The 22176-nt window shown below is 45.7% G+C and overlaps 1 protein-coding gene across 10 annotated transcripts in view; it reads right to left on the bottom strand.

The window, feature by feature from the left end:
- The window catches only part of SEMA5B (semaphorin 5B), a 291486-nt gene extending 285443 nt beyond the window's left edge, over positions 1–6043 (bottom strand). For 8 of the 10 annotated variants that reach the window (XM_074828744.1, XM_074828741.1, XM_074828740.1 and 5 more), the window contains exon 1: positions 5776–6043. The gene's annotated coding sequence lies outside the window, so the exon portion shown is untranslated. The remainder of the gene's footprint in view (positions 1–5775) is intronic. The other 2 variants (XM_074828734.1, XM_074828736.1) reach the window with 1 other exon arrangement.
- Between the last annotated feature and the right edge of the window lie 16133 nt (positions 6044–22176).

The raw sequence follows: 22176 nt of genomic DNA, 5'->3' as shown, positions 1-22176 counted from the left end.
ACTAAAAAAAACCCTCTCTGTCTATGGAGGAGCATAATTCATTCACTGATACACACACCCACATTTTCTCCAGGGAGTTTCACAAATTCACATGCACTCCCAGCACTAAATTTTGCATTTCAGTCTAGGCATTAGCTATAAAAGATGTGTAAAATCTTATGTAGTCAGACAGAAGCTGTTCCCTATTGGCTACATAATAAGCATCTTAGGTGGCTCCAGGGTATAAAATTATTCCAAAAGGGGTGTGGAAAAAATTACACTGCATAAATTGATTCCAGATCCACCTGTTCCAGGTGCCAGGAAATATATTTGTTAAAGCCATCTGCATGTCTTAAAAGCTAACAGTTTTTGAAGACTATGCACAAGCAATCTGCAAAATATACAGACTTCAGAAGCCACAAACCCTTAAACTGCAAATGCCTTGTAGGTGCCTATGTAGGACTTAGCCTGGCTGTTCTGCAGGACTGCAGACAGCATCACTGCTTAACATCTGGGCATATCCAGCGTCAAGGTATGTCCTCCATAGCACGGAGGGTTCAAGGCTACTGGAGGATCCGTTTGGCATCACCAGACCCTCACATGCTATTCCCAGTTACGGAGGCTGCCTCATGGGTTTGAAGTTATGATTAAGCTTTTGAGTGCAGCACAATATTTGGCAGAGACAAAACTGATGACTATGGTTCTTCTCTGCAGGTTGCTACATCCCAGCTGGTCACGTGTTGCTGCACAATGGATAAAGTCAAACCTTTGAAACTGGCACTCTGCAATTTATTTGGCTTCCAGCAACAGCCTAATAGGGAGTACGTTATATGTTAAGACTAGCAAGCCCACAAGCATTTAGCCTGCTCAACAAAGCAGGTGACCCACAGAGGTCAGACACTGCTACGGTTTGTGTTTCTCAGGGTCTGATCATGTAGGGTGCTGTTTCCCGGAGACGCATTAACAAGAATGAAGAACATGTAGCACCTTGTAAGATCAAGCTCCTTCACAGCAGCTTCTAGGAAGAAAACATCCTGTGCTCTCTCCACAAATGACCCCTTACTGAAAAACAATGAAATTATATAGATGATTTATAAACTCCCAAGGTGTTCACCGTTGATTTGCGGATTAAGACTAGTAATCGGCATGTTTACTTATTATCTCATTTAAAGCCCACTAAAAAGTAAATAAAGACACACCAGTCCTTAACCAGGACAGCGCTTTGGTATATCCTTAATCATAAGCACATGAATAGCCCTGTCACCAATTCAGAGTCATACTCTGTAACTTGGTAACATCCTTCACATGCAAATCACCTCCCAGACTTATTATATTCCAAAACAAAACAAACCCGTTTGGTTTGTAGATACATATTTGATAACAGTAATACTTCTAGAGTATCACTACTCATACACACATCAGAAAATCACTTTGAGTGATTTTGTGTGGGCCTTACAAATTTGTGCTTTATGTGAGTGCTGAAGCTGAAGTAACTTTGGGAGTCGTAGCGCTGTAGTCAAGGAGACCTTGCATACCAAAAGTCACAGTTGTGCTGTCAGAGCTCTGCTGCACTTTGCTCACATGTTTTGAGCCTGGGGTAAGAAATTCGCTGCTGTCATGCAGTATTTTTCTGGACAACAATGAGAACAGAGGTGAAATAAATACTGAGGCTAACTGTGCTTGAAGAATAATCTCTAGCAAGCAAGGCACTGTCCACACAAGTTGTAGGCTCAAATACCTGTCAAAGTCTTGTATCTCGTATTCAGACAGCTCCCACCAAAACTCATGAAAATTGCCACCATGGACAGAGATGGGATGAGTCATGGTACTGGGCATGCTGAAGGACGCAGCAGCCCACAGTGTAAAAGGAAGAGAAACAAACCCTACAGTAAGACTAGCTGACACACTCCCTTCAGTGAATTGGTTTTTTCCCCCTTAAAAAGAAAAAAAAGCAACAGAACGATAACAAAGAGCTGTTGACTTGATCCTCAAAGTCAACAACGCTCATATTCGGACACAGCCCATTTCAAGGCATAGCAGGGATAGCACTGTTAACACTTCATGGTTTGTCTCTTGCACTAAATCACTAGGATTCAACCTAAAATAGTGACAGTTCACCTTCACAGTATTCAGTCTGTAAAAGATAAGACCACCACTTAAGACTGACTTTGCAATCTCATCATGACTTGATACTATGTATCTGCTGCACAACCAACACCAATGAATTTCACCCCTAGAGAACAGTTCTGAATTGCCTCATCACTATCTGTAGAGGATTAAATTTCCCTTTTTCAGTTTTACACCAGAAATTATCTAGTTGGGCATGATCTGAAGCGAGGCAAATCCAGTCGCAGACTTCACACTGGACTGCACCTAAACTCTTGGCACTGCCCCAGCAGTGGAACATCTTCACATTACTGTGACAGACTCCTTATTCTTCACCGCTTCCCAGCTCTCTTGAGGCTGGTCCACACTTGCTGCTGCAGCTCGTGCCATCAAGGCAGTGAGCAACACTTAGGAGACCTGACAAAGCTGGAATCCAGTGCATGGCTTTCTGATGACAGACCCTCAGTAAAATTACCAATGACTCTCAGTAAAAAATGAACTGAGAAATACTAATCTAATGATTCCAGGCATATAGATAAATAAAAGGTGAAAAGGCTTTTAAATGTATTCTAAAACCAATATTTTATAAGATGGATCAATATATTTCTCTAGGCTGGAAACAAATGAGTTCTCAAAGAAAGTTAAATTTAGAGAAGAAAATGTTTGGTTTTCTTACTACAGAAAACAGTGATGACAATTCCTTGGAGGGCATTTATATGAACAGCAATCCAAAGCTAGGGCTTCATCATGCTCTTCCTAAAATCAGTGGAGTAAGAACAGGTTAAGGTTACTGCATGATAAGTACAGTCAGTACTTAACATGAACACAAGTAGCTTTCCAATCATACAGCATTGTCCTTAATTTCCAAGCTTTCACTGGTCAAACCGGCATACGGAAGTGATGCAGCCACGAAGTAAAACAATGACAGAGACTGCATCTTTTACGCAGTCAATTAATCTCCCTGATGTCTTTACAAGGAATCACCTGAATAAGGGCTACCGGCTAACACCCCAAATTCCCAGATCCCAGTAGACAGAGCACACATCAGTACTCAAGGCAGACAGGCAGCCGCGCAGCGGATTGCTTTGTGGTATTGTTTGATACTGCCCCCTTTTGCCAAACAGCAAGGCAACAGCCTAGACTTCACACAGAAACTTTACATGTCATCTATTTGTTTTCAGGAAAACACATTCATGCAGATGGTCTTATTTAACCCTAGCATGACTGCTCGCATGATTATTAATCCTGACTAAAATAGAAATCCACTGTCAAGCCATGTTTAATATCACAGAGTGAGATTGCTCTCCAGAAACATTTCCTCTAACAAGGATCCATCCTGTCTCAGCCCAAGTCAAGCAGGACTTTAAACTGACTACAAGGTAAGAAGCAAAGACAGTAAAGTCTGGAGGTATGTTCCCCCAAGTCAGCTGTCTGCCTGGAGAATAAAGGATGATCATATTGGATGACCAAAGCCATTTTGTTTGGGCACTTTTTTCATCTTGTCGCAAAGCAACTAAATCCCATGGCACCACCTGTATGGAGTTTCTGTCAGGCTACACGTTTTCCTACTGAACCCACCCCCGTGTCATCTCTTCAAGTCTGTATGAACTGATGGGGGCCACCTTGTTAAAAGTCATTCCCCACACAGACCCTCATCTCCTACATCTCTGTTCAAGCCTTTTGTCTTCTGGGGTTGTGCTTTTTCACTCCCTGAAGTTTGCACATTTTCTCCTCCCTGGTTGCTCCAGCTCTTTGCGGGAAGGGAGGGAGGTCACAGGGGGGCAGCCACTGCCAATTCCATCAGCCTAGCGGGTTGGGGGAATGAACAAAGCAAATATCTATATTCTGAATGGCGGAATCTTCCCCCCCCCCCCCCCCCCCCTCCCAGTGACTTCAGGATTAACATGTCCCTGACAGGGAGGACAAAAACTTAACCTCTCTGAGGAAAGAAGGCAAGATAGAGAGAAAAAAAGGAGAAATTGCCTCCACTTCACTGAAAAGGCAAGAGGCATAACAAAATGCAGAGAACCCCTACTATAGCCTGCCTAGTGCAGAGTCTACTTATCATCCAATCCAATCTGAATAGAAAAGTTTTAGTCCAAGAGGGAGAAAAAATGAAAAAAGATATGGATTATTCAAGTGACTGTTTAAAAATGAAATGTCTATTAAAAAATCTGGTTAAATATCAGTAGGATTTTTCTTTTTCCCATTGCCACCTTCTCTGCAGTTTATGACCAGTTTTCTCCCTTGGGTGCTTACAAATCACACATATAATCAAAGAAAGCACTTTTCTGTATGAGTAGCTTGTTCCAGCTACTCTCACTCCTCCTCCTTGCCTTCATTCACCCAGGATCTCTACTGATCTCAAACAGCAGTAAGAATCAAAGCCCATCATAACTTTTAGATTAGTTGGTTTCTATTTTGTTCGCAGTGCAGTCGGCTTGGGGTCTCAGCCTACCACTGAACCCATCCAGAGGCAAAGAGAGCTAACCTCTTGCCGCTCAGACTATAATTTAGGAAAAGAAGTATTTTCTGTAATGAGAGGGAGCACTTGCACAACAAAAAATTAAACTTTACTATGATCCCAAACCAATATATCTATACATAAATAGTTCAAAGGGAAAAAAAAAAAGAAAAAAATTTAAACCCAACCAAAAATAAAAACAAAACAAACAAAAAAACCGGGACCTGGCATCTACCATGTTTGGAGACCTTTTTTAAGGACAGGAAATTATCTAAGAGTCTAAACTGAGCCAACAGAGGACAGTGAACCTTTAGGACCTAGCTACTCCTCTATACTTAGGCTCCACCTAAAAGCCCATGAACAGACAGGTTCAGTACAGACTTGGCAAGCACACCTTTTGTTTGTTTCCTCTGAGGCGTAACAGTAAGTGTGCTCCTGGGAAGCACCGACGAGCAGAGGGTAGTGCTAGAAAATACAGAGCTCCAACTTTTGGTGTGGGTGTTGGAACTGGATCGACAAAGGTTGTTTCTGGGAATCCTCCCCCTGCCCCATAAGTTTCTAACAATACTGGGAGCTAAGGAGCTGCACAAGGCTCTCTGCTTCCCTCTCCCTCTCCCCTTCGCTTTTGATCTCCATCAGGACGTGAGCTGAAATCTAATGGGCCACCCCTACCACAAAGACAAATTACCATCTGAAAAAAAAAAAAATCATTAATATCCCTCCGTGTAGGCTATCCGGCTTCCCACCACTGCACCCCCTTCCCTTTCGTCACAGCCCCGCTCAGCGGGTTTAGGGAGAGCTGGGAGGGAGAGAGGTGGGGGAGAAAGAGCAAAGAAACCACCTCCACTGCCACCTCCTACCTAGCGTCCTCTCCAGCGCTGCCGGACTGCAAAAACAGCGACAAGAAAAAGCCCCTTTCGCTCCGCAGCCCGCGGGGAGCAGGAGGACGGCGCACGGAGCGCCGGGCACAAACACCCCCCCGCGACCCGCAGGCTGCCCCCGGCCCCTTCATCACCCCGCGGCAGTGCTCCGCGCCGGCCGCCGCAGGGCCGCGCAGCAGCCCGGGGCTCCCCATCTCCCCGGGGCTCCCCACTTCTCCGGGACCCCCATCCCAGCGCAGCCCGCTCGCCCCGGCCCCCCGCCAAGTTGGGAAGTTTGCGCGCCCCCTCCCCGCGGCCGGGCCCGCCGCCCGCCCGCCCCCCGGCCCGCCGCCGCGCCGCGCTTACGGGGTGGCCGCCGGGCTCCCGGTGCGGGGCTCACCGGCACATCGCGCTCCGGCTGCCGCAGGAGCGGGGGCAGCGGCGGCGCGGCTCGGCTCGGCGCTCGGAGGGGAGCGGAGCGGAGCGGCGGCTCTCGCCAGCCCCGCGCTCAGGGAGCGCCGCCTCGGGCCATGCGAGCGGCGGCGGGCAGCGTCCCCGCGGCGCGGCCGGAGTTGGGACCGAAGTCCTCCCCTGCGCTCCGCTGCCTCTTCCCGGCGGCTCCGATCAGCGCCGCTTCAACTCTTTCCATCGGAGACCGGGGGGAGGAGGGGGAGGAGGCGGAGGAGGAGGAGGTAGGGAAGGAGGAGGGAGCTAGGGGCTGGCAGCCCCAACTCGCACTGATGTCAACTAATGTATTCAAAGTTCAACGGGGCATTTCTTCGCAGGCGAACCGCCCTCGCCGCCCTCCCCCCGGGCCGGCGGGGGGTCCAGGGAAGCAGGGTGGCTCTCCGCTGCCGGGCCCCCGGCAGGGGGCGGGGGCTGGCCCGGGGGGGTTGGGGATAGGGGGCTGGCACACTTCTGGGACGGGCAGGTTCAAGTGCCACCGGCGTGGGGAGGGCTGAGGGTGGAGGAGAGGCACCAGATAAGAGCCAGCGGCGGAGCGCCGTTTGCATTTAAATCCCCCCCCTTCCCTCCCCGCTGGAAGGCGCAGGGCCGGCAGCGGCCGGGGCTGGGATGGGACGGGAGCGGGGCGCGGGGGAGCCGCCGGGCTGGGGCTGGCAGTCGCGCCGCGGGCCCTCCGGCCGGGCTGAGGGGCTGCGGGGCTGCGGTGCAGACGCCGCCCGGCAGCGCTTGCGGCGAGCCCCGGGCGGAGCGCTGTGCCCGGGCCCGGCGCTGCTCCCCTCACCCGGCGGTCGGGCCGAGGCTGCGTCTCCCCGTCGCGATGTCCGCCGGCTCGCCGGGGGCGAACGGGGTCGAAATGAACCCGAGGGGAGGGAAGGTCAAAGTTTGCTCACGCCGAAGCGGTAGACGGCGGCGGAAAATCCGCGGCGAGGCGCGTAGGCGGCGCGGAGCGCTAAAGCAGAAGCAGCGCCGCTATGCGCTGCCCGGCGGCAGCGCCGCCCGCTCCGCTCCCCTCCGCGCCCGCGGCCCGCGAGCCCCCCGGGGCGCCCTCGGGGAGCGCTGGGGGGTGTTGGGGGGCTGCATCAAAGGTGTTTTTGCGAGTGGCTGGTGTGCCGCGGTGTCCCCGCGGCGTGCACAGTGCCTGCACGCCGGTAGCGGCGGCCGCACAAAGCCGTAGGATGATCTCTGCTGATGGACGAGCAGCCAGGAAAAGGATAAAAATACATCTGGGCTGGTTTAGTGACATTTAAAAATCGCAAGATAAGAGCCTCGGTTATTTATCAGCTGAATCCCCAAATAGAATGGCCTGCATGGGTGCCATTGCATATGTATGTGTGCGTATCTAATGAGACTGGGATTTTTTCCTCCGGTAAACTGATTCAGTCATTCATGTTGACAGTATGTTATAGCTATATATAAACAGTGGGATTGTATGATGGCTCATCAATGCGATGACAGCCAATTGTGGTGGCAGTGGGTGTTCTCCCAGTTCACATCTCAGAGAAGTAACAGCATAGATCCACTGCAATGGTCATTATACAATACGTAATTGTTTGCCTGTCCTTAATTTCTCAGTCATTCCTTGATCAGGTAACTACATCTCTGCATCTGCTCATGCAGTAACACGTTTTTGGATACAGCTTGTATGAAACAGTCAATACATTATTTATATGTATAGTGTTTTCGATCTGATTTCCATTTTAAAACCTGTACCGGAAAGTTGAGGACAGGTAATGGGTACAAAATAATTGCGGTGTGGCTTTGTATTCTGCTTGACACTCAAACTTAGGGACAAGCCTCGAGCCAGGCACAGCCCAGCAGGGGCTGAGCAAACTGCCCCACGCATAGCGGCATCGCACCTGCCCCTCTTTGTCCATCTCTTCTGAAGACCCACAGAAAACCCCTAGCTGATTTGTTGTGGTAGCATCTTCTCAGGGTACTGTCTTAATTTACACATGACTAGTAAATAACAGTCAAGCTCCTCCTCTCCCTAACACGCAGCATGATATCTTTCAATTTAGTAAATTAATTTTAAATAAAGATGTACAGCAGCCTGGTTGTTCGGAGCAGAACACAGCGCGAGGCTGCACTGCTGTGCTGGGGCACTGCTGGCTTTGCTTCTCAGGGTTGCTGTGGTGGTTTGGTTACCTGAGCCTACAGGATAAGACACCTCACCAAATGCCACAACTCCACATGTAATTTCCAGAAGGCTCAGCCCAACCTTTCTTCCTCCTAAGACTTGTAGATGAGGCGCTGAGCACTGAACAGTAAGTAGCATGAGACCACATAAACTGTTTTTTTCCCAGTGTCTGTCAACATTTAAAGATCTAAGGGATAGCACTTCTCTATTAAAGAAAAGATTGAGTGTTTGCCCTCACATCTTCTAGCATTTTCCTGCTACTATTTTGCTGTTCTTCCCCCAAAGCTGGCAGTAATTCTGTTGGTTGTCTGTGTGCATGCATTGCTCAGAGACCCACGAATGTCCTGTAATGTTTCCTTGGACGCTCAGGTTCTCATACTTTAATGCTGTTACACAGCATGATGTCTCCAAAATCACTGGCCAGACAGGGAAACTGCTCAAATCCTTTAAGTAAAGGGCTTGTGTCGCAAAGCAGTGCAGTTCAGATTCTTTGAAACAGATAGAAATGCCATGGGAAAAGTCAGCGTATTGCATGTGAAGGGATCTATATCAAACAATTTGTTTTCAGTCTCCAAATCCTAAGCCTCGCGAGGGAGAGGATGTACCGGGTTCCTGTTCCGGGCTTGGCAGAGACTGAGCTCTTGGCAAGACTCGCCACGGTTGTTCGCCGCCCCTCTACCTCTGTCCAGAGCCACCTCTGCTGGAGAACCCCCCTTTACTCTGCTTTTCTCCTGGCTTGTCCCTCCGCTCCCCCGCGGGCCGTTTGTTCCCAGCGCAGAGCGCAGTTTCACCCCAGAAAAGGGGTGTTTGGCGGAGCCCCGTGCCCCGCGCTGCGCGCCCCCGCCGCCGCTCGGGCCGGCTTTTACCACTAGGTGCTGCTAGTGCCTCCCGGTGACACCGGGCGCCGCGCCGCGCCCAGCCCAGCCCAGCCCAGCCCTTCCGCGCCGAGCCGAGTCGAGCCGAGCCGAGCCGCCCGGCCCCCGCCGGCCCGGAGCGTCCCCCGGGGCCAGGGTGGCACCCCCGTAGCCGAGCGTGACCGATCTACGCGGGTGCCCGCACACGCTGTGGGTTTGTGTAGCACACGTGGGAGCAGGCGGCGTGGCCAGCCGGCGGCTTGGGCAGCGGCAGGTCTGGCACCGCTTTCGCGGGAGGTGGCTGGAGGGAGTGGGGGCGAAACCCACGGCTGGGAGAGCGCTGCCTGTGCAGGACCGGCAGCCACTGCCTGCAGAGGCCAGGAGCCACCGTGGCTGCCTTCAGACAGCCGTGCAGAGACGGGGAGAGTTACACCGAGCAGGGACGCAAGCTGTGGGGAGCAGGAACCAAACTAAGAGGGATGGGAGGACTTGGGGCTTTAGGGCAGAGGAAGGCAGGATAGAAGTGTGCTGTTGGGCACCGGTGGGGACAAGGACCTGTGAGTGTAGGACAGAGCTCTGTGGGGTAAGAAGAGCTCAGTCCTAGGCTTTTTGTGAGTCAGGTCACCCGAAGACAGTACCCGAATCGCAGCTAGCATTGCATTTCGCAGCCTAACTGGACCAGGCTGTGTTAGTCTGCATTTGCACACAGATAATCCATCAGTTTATGACTGAACTGGAGGTGCAGACCTGTTTGAACTCGAGCTGTTGTGAACATTCGGATAAGCTTTACCAGTAGATGTTTTAGGGGGAGATCTGGAGGCAAATCTTGACTCCCGCCTCATCGTCGAGAGGGTAGGTGACAACATTCACCCACGCTTGATCTCTAGACCACGATTCCACAGTAGTAGCAGTCTCATTAGAAAAGTAATTTTGCTGTAGATGGCCAGACCATATTTCACATAGACTGAGGGAAGGGGAAAGTCCATATGTCAGCGGCAAAAATTTTAAATTATGCTTAAATTTAGATCTGGGCAGATACGTTCAGCCAGTCACTTCAGTGTCTGACTACAAGTTTTATTTCCCTGTAGCACCGCAAGGTGAGAAGTGGGGTTGCCATAGGGAAAACAGTCAAAATATACGCAGCAAAATGTTTTTTACAACTTTATGCCAGTGCAAGAGACTGACTCAAGTGGAGCCCAAACTCCCTTGTAGATGATGCAGTGTTTTCTCAAAAGGGGAAAAAAAAGCATTTCTAAATATACTATCAGCAAATACTCAAAAGCAGTGGCATGCAGCAATAGTGATAGTAAGCTTTAGCCTGAGATCTATATCTGAAGCCAAATGGCCAATAACCATAAAATATTTAGGTACATGGCTTTTTCCTTGAATTTAAAATAGGTTGCTAAATAGTCACAGTTGTGGTTTCCAGGCTCAGTCTGGTGGTGACAGTTACGTTTTAATTTATACTAAGGAGAAGGCAAAGTTAAATCCTTGACATGAACTAAGAGTCAGATGACCTGAAAGCAAGACAATACAAATGAGCTCCCTGGAGAGAAGAGGCTGTGATGGAACAAATAGAATAATACAGAGGAATGACTTGACACCATCACCGGAGCGACTGTATTTCACTTCTTTGGAAAGAAATGAAATGAGCTTAAATTGGGACAACTGCTTTATTTTCAAAGAATTACATCTGAAGCCTCTGCTGCCTACAGACAAGTGATACACAATTGTTTCTCCCCTTGAAGCCAGGTACTATTAATTGCCAGTTTTCATATGTCACTCGACATGAGGAAGCTGGCAAATGTCATCATACTTAATAGAGGCAGGCCTGAGTATTCCCACTGAGTCTCACAGAAGTAGAAAGTTCCTTGTTTGCAGACAAAGACTCATGAAACATAAAAGTTGAGTTAACTGCATGATATACCAGGAGGGAGGGAATGTTAACCTGAGACACTTGTCATTGCCCAGTGAACATCCACACTGCAGTAAGATATACAGCACCTAGCAGTCACCTATTTGTTGGCAAATAAAAGGAGCGGTGAAAAATTAGTTTTTAACAACACCATTAGGAGGTTTGATACTACATCAGAAACTGCTTTCCCCACTCCTCTAACTCAAGCTCTGAGCCTAGAGGCTGTGTTTATTGGAAATTACTTCTGCCTTGAGACTGGAAGTGTAAAACCTAGCACTGAACACCTTTATGGTGCTCCTAGATATATATTATCTGAGGGACTGAAAACTTCCTTGGCAAATGCAAGTGGGATTTTTTTCCCTGGAGCATATAGGTACCTTTACAATTAGACTTCAGCTTTAATTTAAAGACACGTTGTTTGGCACATCAGACATCTCACTGAATGCTCTGTACAAGAACCAGATTTGAATGGAAAGTGAATTCAGGAGTGTTGGCAGCTTATCTACTGACTTCATACCCAACCTTAGGCAATTCAGCTCAAAGGTGAGCTCAACACTACGAGTTCCCATTACAACCTTTGCAGTATCTTGCACTAGTTTAATTTTCCTTTAAACAGCTACATTAAAAAGCTTTACAGGGACCCACTTATACAACAAACTCTTATGTTCAGTGAGCTGTGCTCTGCTGTAAAGTCTGGGTCTAAATGTGAGCAGTTTTGAAAGTAATAGCATTCCTTCCTCCACCTGCTTATGTGATGACCAATGTATTGATAATGCAGCTTGCAGTGTCTGATTTGGAAAATGCAGTTCTCAGTGTAGTGGGAATGTGAACATGCTGGTAAAACTGAGTATCTGTTCGTAGATTGTAATTCTCCTGTAGCATTTGGAATTCATGACCTGGAAAGCCATTCTGAGGACTTAAGAAGTTCATAGCACTCTGTTAATACAGTGTCCTTCCACACTTGCATGTTTTTAATGAACTTAACTAAAACCCATACTGTACCTACTCAGTGTGTGATATTCAGATGCTTATAATTCAAATCAAAGCCAATTGACTTTCAAATCTCACCCACTTTGGCTGCAGGGCTGTTTAAACTAAAAGGTCAGGAGAAAAAAGAATATTTTTTAAAATGAAACTTTTTTAGTCTTCTCAATCAAAATATGAACTGCTTTTAAAAGCATATTTTTACCTTTGGGTGGAGACCAATTATCTTAAATTTCAAGCCTCCATTTTGCAGATTTTCAGACAGGTATTAAAAATAAGGGCTTAGAAAAGAAACTGTATCGTAGCTTCACCTATGATGGTTGTGACCGAGTCACAGAGTCTTTCCTCTCTTAAGAAAGAGGTCCACTGGAACTGATGCAGACAGATCCATGTCCTTTGGGAAAACATTGCTTCAAATTCCTACACAGGGTAGGTATAATTTCACAGGCTGAGATATTTCTCAACAACAAACCTGAAATGTAACCTTAAACCCAACAGCTCTGCCTGCTACTTTAGGGGAACGTAGCTTAGCTCTGCAGGTTGTAGCTATGTTCCCTCTTGAACTGCAATGTACCCCTTTGTGACTTGGCAATGCAATGGAAGGCCCTGCATTAGGGAAACCTCCTTGTGAAGTATAAAGAGATGGAGGTCTCCCACAGAGATCCCTCTCTGCCCTTTACACTGCCTGATTCATTGAGGCTTCTCTCCCACACAAAAAGAAGGGTGGTGGAAGCAGTTCTGTGATGAAAGGGAATCTTGGGCCTAGGCTGAGCTGTCCTAAGAAGAGCTAGTAATATGTAGAATATGAATATTCATTGCTATTTTATTGTTGGTAAACCTAAACACCAGGAAGAGGTTGGGTTGGATGTTACTACAGTGTGTGGCCTGTTTTTGTTAAAGAAAAAAGGGGAGAGACAGCCACCTTTTTTCTTGCAGTACCTCAGCAAAGAGCTTGTGGGATACCACAAACATTACATTAACAGAAAGCTAAGAACACTGTCGCATTAGGCTGTACACTGCCCTGCTTCCTAACGGAGAGTGTCTGCTTCCCTTCGCCGGCACAGCCAGGGATGTCAATAAAGAAAAATGATTGCAGCAGAGTGGGCTAGTGCACTGAGAGAGAAGCTTTCTGCTTTGCATTTGCAACAACCAAAGACCCGGTAACTTCTCCGAAACATCACATCCTTCCTTCAGCTTGGCCATCACAACATATAGTGGTGGCATCTCAAATATAAGGCACAACAGCAACGCAAGGAAGAGCTTCATAGTGACTTGTGAAGGCACACAGTGCAGCAGCACGGATCAGGGTGGCTGAGGCGAGCAGGGTCAGATATTGAGTCAGGTATTGAGTCACAGGTATTGAGCAGTGCGCTGTTATAATTCTATTCAGATAATTCCTACCACTTCCTATATGTATATATAATTATATATTACGGATTATCTATTTTCTACTTATTTTCCATGCAAAGTTGTCCATCAGAAATACCTTTACTAGACAAAAACATATTTAGATATGTATAATCAAAATACAATTACTGTATATATTTCTAATTCGCATAACATGTACTGCAAAGTATATTGTGCATTCAGTCTAGTCTAGTGGCCAAAAATATTCCATGAATCCTGGTCAACAATTATCAAAAATTCTATTCCTGCCAGATAAACTGAAAATTCTCACTTTCTGACTCAGTCAATATGTTACCCTGCTGCTATGCCATATGGCCCTGGCTGCTGAGACACAACACAACCTCATCAAGTGACACCCAAACTGGAGGAGTGGTTGATACACTGGGAAGCAGGGTTTTCATTCAGAAGGACCTCAACAAACTGGAGGAACAAGCTAGCAGGACCCTCATGATGTTCAACAAAAGCAAATGCAAAATGTTGCATCCGGGTCAGAAGTACCCCGTGCCCCAGGTCAGGCTGAGGGCTGAGCAAACAACCCTGTGGCTGGAGTTTGGGGCCTGCAGAACAACAGCTACTGGCAACCTGAAGAGACTCCAGAGAAGGACTGCTAAGACAGTTACGGGACCAGAGCAGCGGATGGATGTACAGGAGATGCTGGGGCAACTGGTTTGTTTAGCCTGGAGAAGGCCAAGAGGGGATATAATTGCAGTCTTCCACCATCTTAATCCATCAGAGAAGACAGATGCAGACTTTTCTCAGAGATGCACAGCAAGAGAAAAAAAGGCAACAGTCACAAGCTGCACCAAGGGAAATACTGATTGGAAATACAGAAAAAAATCATCTCAGTGGGACTAGTGCATCACGGAGACAGGGGCCCATAGGGGCTGTTCAATCTTCACCCTTGGAGATTTTCAAAACTTGGCAAGGATTGAAGCAACCTGATCTGATTTTGAAGCTAGCCCTGCTTTGAGCAGAATGTTGGACTACAGACCTCCAGAAGGCCTTTCTGACCTGAATTTTTCTATGAATCTACAACATAAAATTCAGTTCTATAAGGTACTAAGTATCCCTTCTATCAGCCATAAAGGTGCTTGAAGCTTTGTTGGGGGTCAACAGAACTGGCTTAGTAGAGCAGTGACCTATCTAAATCTCAGCTATGATTTCATTCAGTGAGTAATCAGATTAAGTGTGATCAATTATTTGATTGCCTATATATTATATCCAGATTGTCATAGCAGGCTGAGATATACAAGGCTTGATTCTCCTCTCCCTTTCTTCAAAAATGTAAGATTCAACAGTGATAGGCAAGGAAAAAAGACAGAAAAACTGAAACAATTTTCCCTTGAACAATGAGTGGAACTGCTACATTTCATGTAATTATTATCACTGATCTATAACACAATCATTTCTACAGTCAGCAGGCCAAACCTCACTAATATTCCTTCCTCATCAAAACACAGAGGGTTACTCATAGAAGTAAAGGTTTGCAGGCATGCAAATTATTTTGTAGTAAGATGGTTAAAATTCTAAATCATGTATTAAATTACTTCTATTGTACAAGTTTAACTTCATTTTCCAAGGTAGTCACATGCAACAGAGATGCAGTAAGGTAGGTATTCCAACTGCAGGAGTGATTAGCTGCCAGTGCCTTCTAAAACTGGATTCATAAGTCAGATCATTGGAAAGATCAGTGGTTTGTGTCCTGGATGTCATGAGACCAGAGAGATGGAATATTGGCAGAAGATTAGGTTTATTTTTGTATATGTGCTTGAAATATTTAGACAGACTAGGATAGAAATCAACTTGTAGAGTTAGAGAGCCTGAACCAGAAAAGCAAAAAAGTCATGAGCAACCCTGTCTCAGGTGTTCAAGGAACATAAATATCAATATATCCTTGAACAGTGGCCCAAAGTCCCATTAAAGTTCAAGGAAGGACAGTGATATTCAAACACTTGCTTAAAGGTAGGCATGTGTTTAAATGCACTGATGACCTGGGGTGTTTTTACTTGTATATCCCTGTGTAACAAACAGGAAGCTACCACAAGGTTTGTTAATATTGCAGGCATTTCTGCATCTCCTTGTTTCTACATAGAAGCATACTGCTGGCAATTTGATTTTGCCACAGAAGGAAATGAGCATTCAATTCTGAATTGTCTGCCTGGGTCTGATTAAATCAGAGAAGTTAGTCACCAGTTTCTGTAAGTTCAGACTGGGCTATAAACATTTATTCTTATGAATAAATTTATCTGGACCTTTAAGAGGCTTGGGTTGAAATGTAACAACCTCTGAACAATCTGATTGGGACCAATATATAAGCAGCCAGACTGAGATACCAGTCAGTACCTTTCCCTCCCTCAGGAGCTTTATCCTTTACTGTTTGTAGGTTTACCTGTTAATGCTCATCATGGTTATAGGCTCTGACTCAAGAGCTCTCATTAATCACCGCCTAGCAACACTGCATCTCGTAAGCAAACATATCATATGCTGAGCTGAGGCAGCAGTACTCACTTCAAACTGTCATTTGCTCCTGACATAACAAGGGAAAAGATTATGCAGTCTAAGTACCAATAATTTTTCACTGCACGATTCAAAACAAGCTTTGGAGATTGGTGCCACATTGCTACAAATGATGACACTGAGGGTTCATGAAGTTCAGTGATCAGCACTGAAACACACATCCTCTACCTCACTGCATGTCCTGCATTATACCCCCTTGGAGTTACTCAAAGGTGTTCAGATGATGAGTCTGAATAATAACTATGTTAGAATTTGGATTCAGCTCCCAAAGTCTGGGAGTGTTTGAAACCTAGGTCTGAATAATCACATCCTTTGATAGAGCCAGCTATGAAGAGCAGCTGAAGGTCTTCATTTTATGAAAGTTCAGGTTCACTTCAATCCAGATTTTCATCTGTAATCCAGCCTTAATTCTTTCTCTGCATAGCAGGAGGAAGCCAGGCAAGATCTTTGCATAGGCATTCAAGCATTTAGCAGTTCAGTTCTCAGGCAGTCAGTTTTGCTGATTCAGCAAACACAGCACTGCTCAAACTATAATCTACTAAAACCACTGCTGTCACAGTGGTAAAGCATCTGCCAGTCTCAGAGCTGTGATGTCTTGCTGCTGCTTGGAGCTCAGGTTGAGATTAATTTAAGATTTCCAGATGCTTTTTTTTTTCTTTTTCTTGTTCTTGGTTATTTTTTTTTGGACCAGCTAGACACCAAAATAAGCATACTTCTTTGATGTCTATGTCAGGTATCTCTGATGAAAATCCAGCTATGAGCAAACTTTCAGCCAATGCTGAAAACAAGAGGGCAACAGACAAGGGAGAGGAGAGAACCAACATGCAGAGTGGCCTGGAGAGAAAATTAACTGCACGCAACAGAAAGAGTCCACAATAACAAGTGTGAAGTCCCAACACTTCTGCCAAGAGAATGATGAATGATGGGCTGCAGCAAAGCAGATACATACCTCCTGTTGAAGGAAGTTGTTTCACATTGTCACTATAGTCACTCTAATTTTGCTCAACTATTTTTGTGGTAACTCCACTGCATGTTGGAAAAATAGTGAGAAAAAGACTGAGACACTGGAAGGAAAAACAGAATCCGTGAAAGATTGGAGGCACAGACTGTGGCAATGCAGTATCTGAAAATCACCAAGGTCAGGCATTACTGGTTATACTCGCTGTGAGGTTTCAACAAGAGATAGTATTCTTCACACACAATGTTCAAACTGTTCAATAGTGGATCATGCAGCAGCTGCTGGTTTGCAGCCCAGAAATGCCTGCACTTCAGTGGTAGGCAAAGGGATCCCAATAGCTCCTGAAGTGCTTGGGCATTTTGCTAGGTAGAAAGGAGTTAAAAGTATATAAAGAAATATGTTTCTAATTGATTATCTTTTACACAGATGTGTGCTTTATGGGAAAGGCATGACACAATTAATGCACTATTCTCTTTAAGGCTCACCCAGGAATTCTTTAAGGTCACAAATTGTAGTCTGTGTACTTTGAAGTACCACACTTTGCTGCTTAAACTGGGAATGGCAGCAGGCCAGTTGGTACCAAAGGCAGCTTCCTTTCCATGTTCGCATACTGTAACTTTTGTATGGATTTTGTCTAAACTCATATGCAAGTTGCCACAGGATTCCATGCCCTGCTTATTGTTTGCTGCGCTGATTCACTGGCACATCCAGAGGTGATTTTTCACATGTCATCAGAAATGTTATAACACCAGATTGATTTTGTAAGTACAAGCGACTACCTAAGTGATGGAGGATTCCTGTCTCCTATGCACGCAAGAATAAAAAGGGAGGGCAGGGAAGAGAGAGAACAAAAGGCTATGTACCAGATAAAAGAGCAGAAAACCTGAATTAATTTGTGGAAGCAATAACATTTTTGTCAGTTATTCGTCTTTCCTGAAGGATGGAAACTCACTGATTGAAAGATGCTCAGGTCAGATATGCTCTCATTTGTCAGCAGCTAAGTTGGTATAGCCCTTGTAAAATCTAAAATCACATGCCCTTCACACACACTGTTGTTTTTCATGGCTGCACTCAGCCTAGAGTATAGAAATTGTCATACGTTATCAAGTTGGCAATCTGTTCAGATCAGTATCCTCTCTAATAGTAGCTTAAGAGGGCAGTGCCATAATCTGATAGGTATACTTTTTTCTCTAAGTCTCAAATTAATCTCTTGAGAGACTCAATTCTTCCATTGAGCACATGCTTTAAAATCTCTCTGAAATCTGACATAAATTATGCCAAATCAGGGCAATCTTGCTGTAACATAACTGACCAAACCCTCTTCAATCTCTTCAGGGTCTTGGCCTCAGTGGCTTCCTGTGACAGTATGTTCAACGGCTGAAGTACATGCTCAGTAAAAATGCTTATTTTTATCAGATTCTTCCTTTTACGGAATTCTCTGATATTTAACTCATTTCTCATCCAGTTACTGCAGTAGTGTCCCCCCACCCACCCACAGCGCAAGACCCCACTCCTGCCCAGCCCGGGGCCCTCAGTTCCTGCCCCAGCGATACCGCAGCAGTGCCCGCTCCCCACAGCTCCCCACAGCTCTACCCATGGGTCCCACCGGGCTGGGTCCCTGTCCCCAGGAAGGTAGCCGATGCCTGGGGCTGGAGCTGCCCTGCTGCCCCACCGCTACCCTGCTCCCTGGCAAGGAGGCTGTGTCCTGCCACCACCCCGTGTCCCTGCTGCCCCCAGACCCCAGGGAGCCGCCAGCTCTTATGGCTCCCTGTCACCTGTTCTTTGTGAAGCAGTATCATGAACTTTGCTTCTTCTTCCCTTCCCCAAATCTTTTTTATGAAACCCACACAGAAATGTCCTATCAATAATGGCCCCCTCCGTCAGCTGTCAGGCCCCTCAGCGCTGACTGTTGCCCTAAGTGGGACATTTACAATAGCCACTCTGCCAAGCTGGGACAATCCCCTCAGGACCTCCAGACTCCAGGGGCTGTGTTCAGTGCTGTCTGCTTTGGATCCTCCAACAGCACACCAAATTCTTTCTGTCCCTTCACAACTAATGAAACTACCTCTGTGTTAGGTGAGCAGTGACTGATGCCTGCCCAGACAGCTCCTGTCACACTCAGGAGGGACAGTCTCAAGTTTCCCCCCAAAACCCAGGAAACCCTTATATAGGTCCTGTAAATCAGTTATCAGTGTAAATGTGGAGCTCTGAACACCATGATCTCCCCATCATCCCAAAGAGAACTGAAGCCCGTGGCTTCAGGCCTTACCTCTCCCGGGTGACAGCCACTGAAGAGCTCCTAACATGGCGGCAGGGCCCAGCTCTGCCATCCCCACCGATGATCGCCCTCCCTTCACCACCACACAGTGCTGTGAGGGCACCACGCCAATTCCTGAGGGAAAGGGGATGCCAGGCAGGCTGAGGGACACTCACCCAGCTCACAGTTTTCAGTGGAAAAGCCAGCCAGGCTGGGTCCCGCCTCAGGGCAGACAGCCGGTGGCCTCCCTCGTCTGGCAGTTCCTCAGCAGGGCCGCGCAGCTCTGCCACCTCAGGTATACCTTCATGTGGGGCATCTCCAGCAAATTTTGTGCATCTCTTTTGTCAGTCAGCACAGATAACAGTATCACTACATTCTTTCCCTCAAAATTTAGCCACATTTTGGCTGAATTGGCCAGAGCTGTCACCCAGGTAAACATGAGTGGGGCTGGGCTCTGCGTGGGTCATCCTTCAAGCAGAAGAGGAACATGGTCTTTTGGTCTCAAATGGTGGCACAGCATGTCTTCACCAAAGGTTTTCATGATGCAGAAAGGTAAAAACAGATTTATTTTACTCAGGAAACAGACCTACAGAGAGATGATTTTCACAAGAAGTGAATCCAGCTCTTCTCAGTCGTGCATTAAAGCGGTAGCTACAAACTCATCCTTTCTCTTTGGTGGCAGCTATCTAACTAAATGTGTTTTCTCTAGTCTAATCCAGTACACTGTGCTCTGTGCTGAGGTTGTCAGCTCATTGTAACTGCTCCAGAGTCAGGTTTTGTTCTGTTTTTAACTAAGAGTGAAACAAATTCATCTGTGAGCTATGGATTAATAGCCGGCATGGATTTGAGCCAATGTACTTGAATACATTCATGAAATTTCACTTTATCCTTGGTGTCTTATCTTCAAGAATATTTTAAATTTAGAATTCTTTCTTTTATCTTTGTTATGTTACACTTGCTTGTAAATACACATAATGCATCCTGATTTTGTTTGCATGTTGATTGTCTTTCTTGGGAAAATAGATAAATAATTAATTGGTGAATAATAGACAGACTGGTGTTGGAATTATGCCAGATCTAACCTTGGGTCTCCTCTATTTTTTTATCATCTTTGAGGAAAGAGAAATGAAACAAAGGAACAAGAACACTTAAAGCATGTGATAAATTCTTCTCTGTAACAAAGAGCGTTCAGGAAAACTCCTTCCTTTCCAAAAGCACCTTTGGTTTGTTTGATACAGTATTGTTGTCAGATGCATTGAGGTTGTTTTGAAAGGAGAATGACAAAACAGTGTTGCTTGTATGATAATTAAATGTAGCTGTCTACAACTGCCAGTCAGGATAAAGTTCGAAAATCTCCGCAGCAGAATCACAAATTCCTGCCACCTAAACCGAAGGAGGAACTCCTTTACCTAGAAATGAGTAACAGGCTATTACAGTCTCTGCAGCCAGCCATAAAAGGAAACATTCAGTACACTGCAATTATGCCATGCATCATAACCTCTACAGTTATGTGCAGAGTAAATGTAGATTGATCATTATTAACTTCCAATTTTTCTGAAGAATCAGCCTAAGTACCTCACATAATAGAAAATAAACTCATTAGAAGATGATGACATCTGAAAATTGGAAGTCTAGGTTTCTTTCTCTTTTCTTAAGTAGGTCTCTCTTCTGTTATTTCTTCTATTGTCTCATTGAGGATTCTTGGTTAGAGCTGCTTGGAAAACGGGCAGTTAAGGATAGTTTTTTTAGATAGAATAGTCTGAAATGGCTGTGAAAAAGAAAAATATTTTGATTCCTAAACATAGCTGTGCTGCCTCCTGGGAACTGTAGTCCAGGTGTTGCAAAACAGTATTCTTGCTTGTAGGTTGGGTTCCCTGTCTAGATCAACATGTCCTCCTCTTTCACTTTATTTGTAGAGGGAAATGGTGCATCGCAGCTGTCACATGGCCACAACACACCAAGGGGGATAATATAGCCTAAAAAGAAGAGTATAAGACAGTCAAAGTAAGTATATGAAAAACTTCAATAATGTTACAAAATTGTAATAGCTAGTGCTATGATCACTGCTTCAGCTGCAATTTTCTTCAGAAAACCAGCACCATTGACCAGAAATATTTTTAATTACAATAGTTCTGTCAGAAACTCAGCTCTCCACCAAAACCAGACTAGAACTGTACTTTTTTTGTCAGATTATTGTTGATAAATTGAGCAGACACTGCTTCTGCCTGCTTCTTTTTCAGCCCCCTGTGGATCAGATTAAATAAATGACAGGGGCTGCTCCCTCTAATTCTCATACATGAATTGCAGTGCTGAGATGCATTTATGATCACAATCATGTATTCTAGCAGAGATTGCTTCCCCAGAAACTTAATGGAAAAGACCCACTTAGAGAGAAAGGAAACAATTTTTTCTCAGAAAAAGTCTAGAGGAGAAAACAATCTTCTCTAGATTCTGGCATAGTAGGTTAAGTATCATTTATCAAGCATACAGGGAAAGGCATGCCTGACTGCTCTCCTGACATACAAATCCATGCTTAAATAGGCACTCTGAAGGGAGTGGGGTTTTGTGGGAGGCTGTTGCTTCTGGAGAATTCAGAGGAACCCAGTATATTGTGTTGGCTGCCCAGGAAACTGGCATAATACTGAAAATGAAGCAATGATAATGAATCAAATCTGCTGGAAACGGCAATGTGATAGGAGAAATAAAGGCAATCCAGTAATTAGAATGCTAGCCTGTCATTTTACAGACCTTGGTATCCTAATATGCCACAGACTTCCTGCAACAGTCTGCATCAGACCTAGATCTTCTAAGGGATCTAACACCTACTCTTGCTGGTTTTATTAATAACAGAAACACTTTCAAATAGTTCCGGGTCCAAAATTAGAATGTATAAAAGTATTTTTATAAGTTTAGATTAGTGCAGTGCTTCTAGATTGCAAGCTTCCTGCATCACTGTTATGTTAATTTTGACAGGACAAGTGAATCAAAAGTGTGTTCATGACCAGTCCTAAAAAGTTAAATAGGGTTCAGGATTTTGAATGCAGGGATCTCAGCCTGTTTAATGTCATAGCAACAAGGCCTGTGATCTTGGCCAACTAAGGTAAAAAGAGAAAGATACAGAAGAAATAGGTGGGAAAGAAAAAAGATCCAGAAGAAAGAGCAACAGGAACCTGGTGCTTGTTCGATTTTAGCCAAAGCTGGCAAGAGTAATGAGTCATCTAGGTCTTCCTCTACAACCTAGTCTGCTCTGACTTTGATGCTCCAGTAGTGCAC

Source organism: Strix aluco, chromosome 6, assembly GCF_031877795.1.
Source record: "Strix aluco isolate bStrAlu1 chromosome 6, bStrAlu1.hap1, whole genome shotgun sequence".
NCBI lineage: Eukaryota > Metazoa > Chordata > Aves > Strigiformes > Strigidae > Strix > Strix aluco.
Note: the sequence above shows the minus strand (reverse complement) of the source record. Positions and strands in the feature narration are given on the sequence as shown.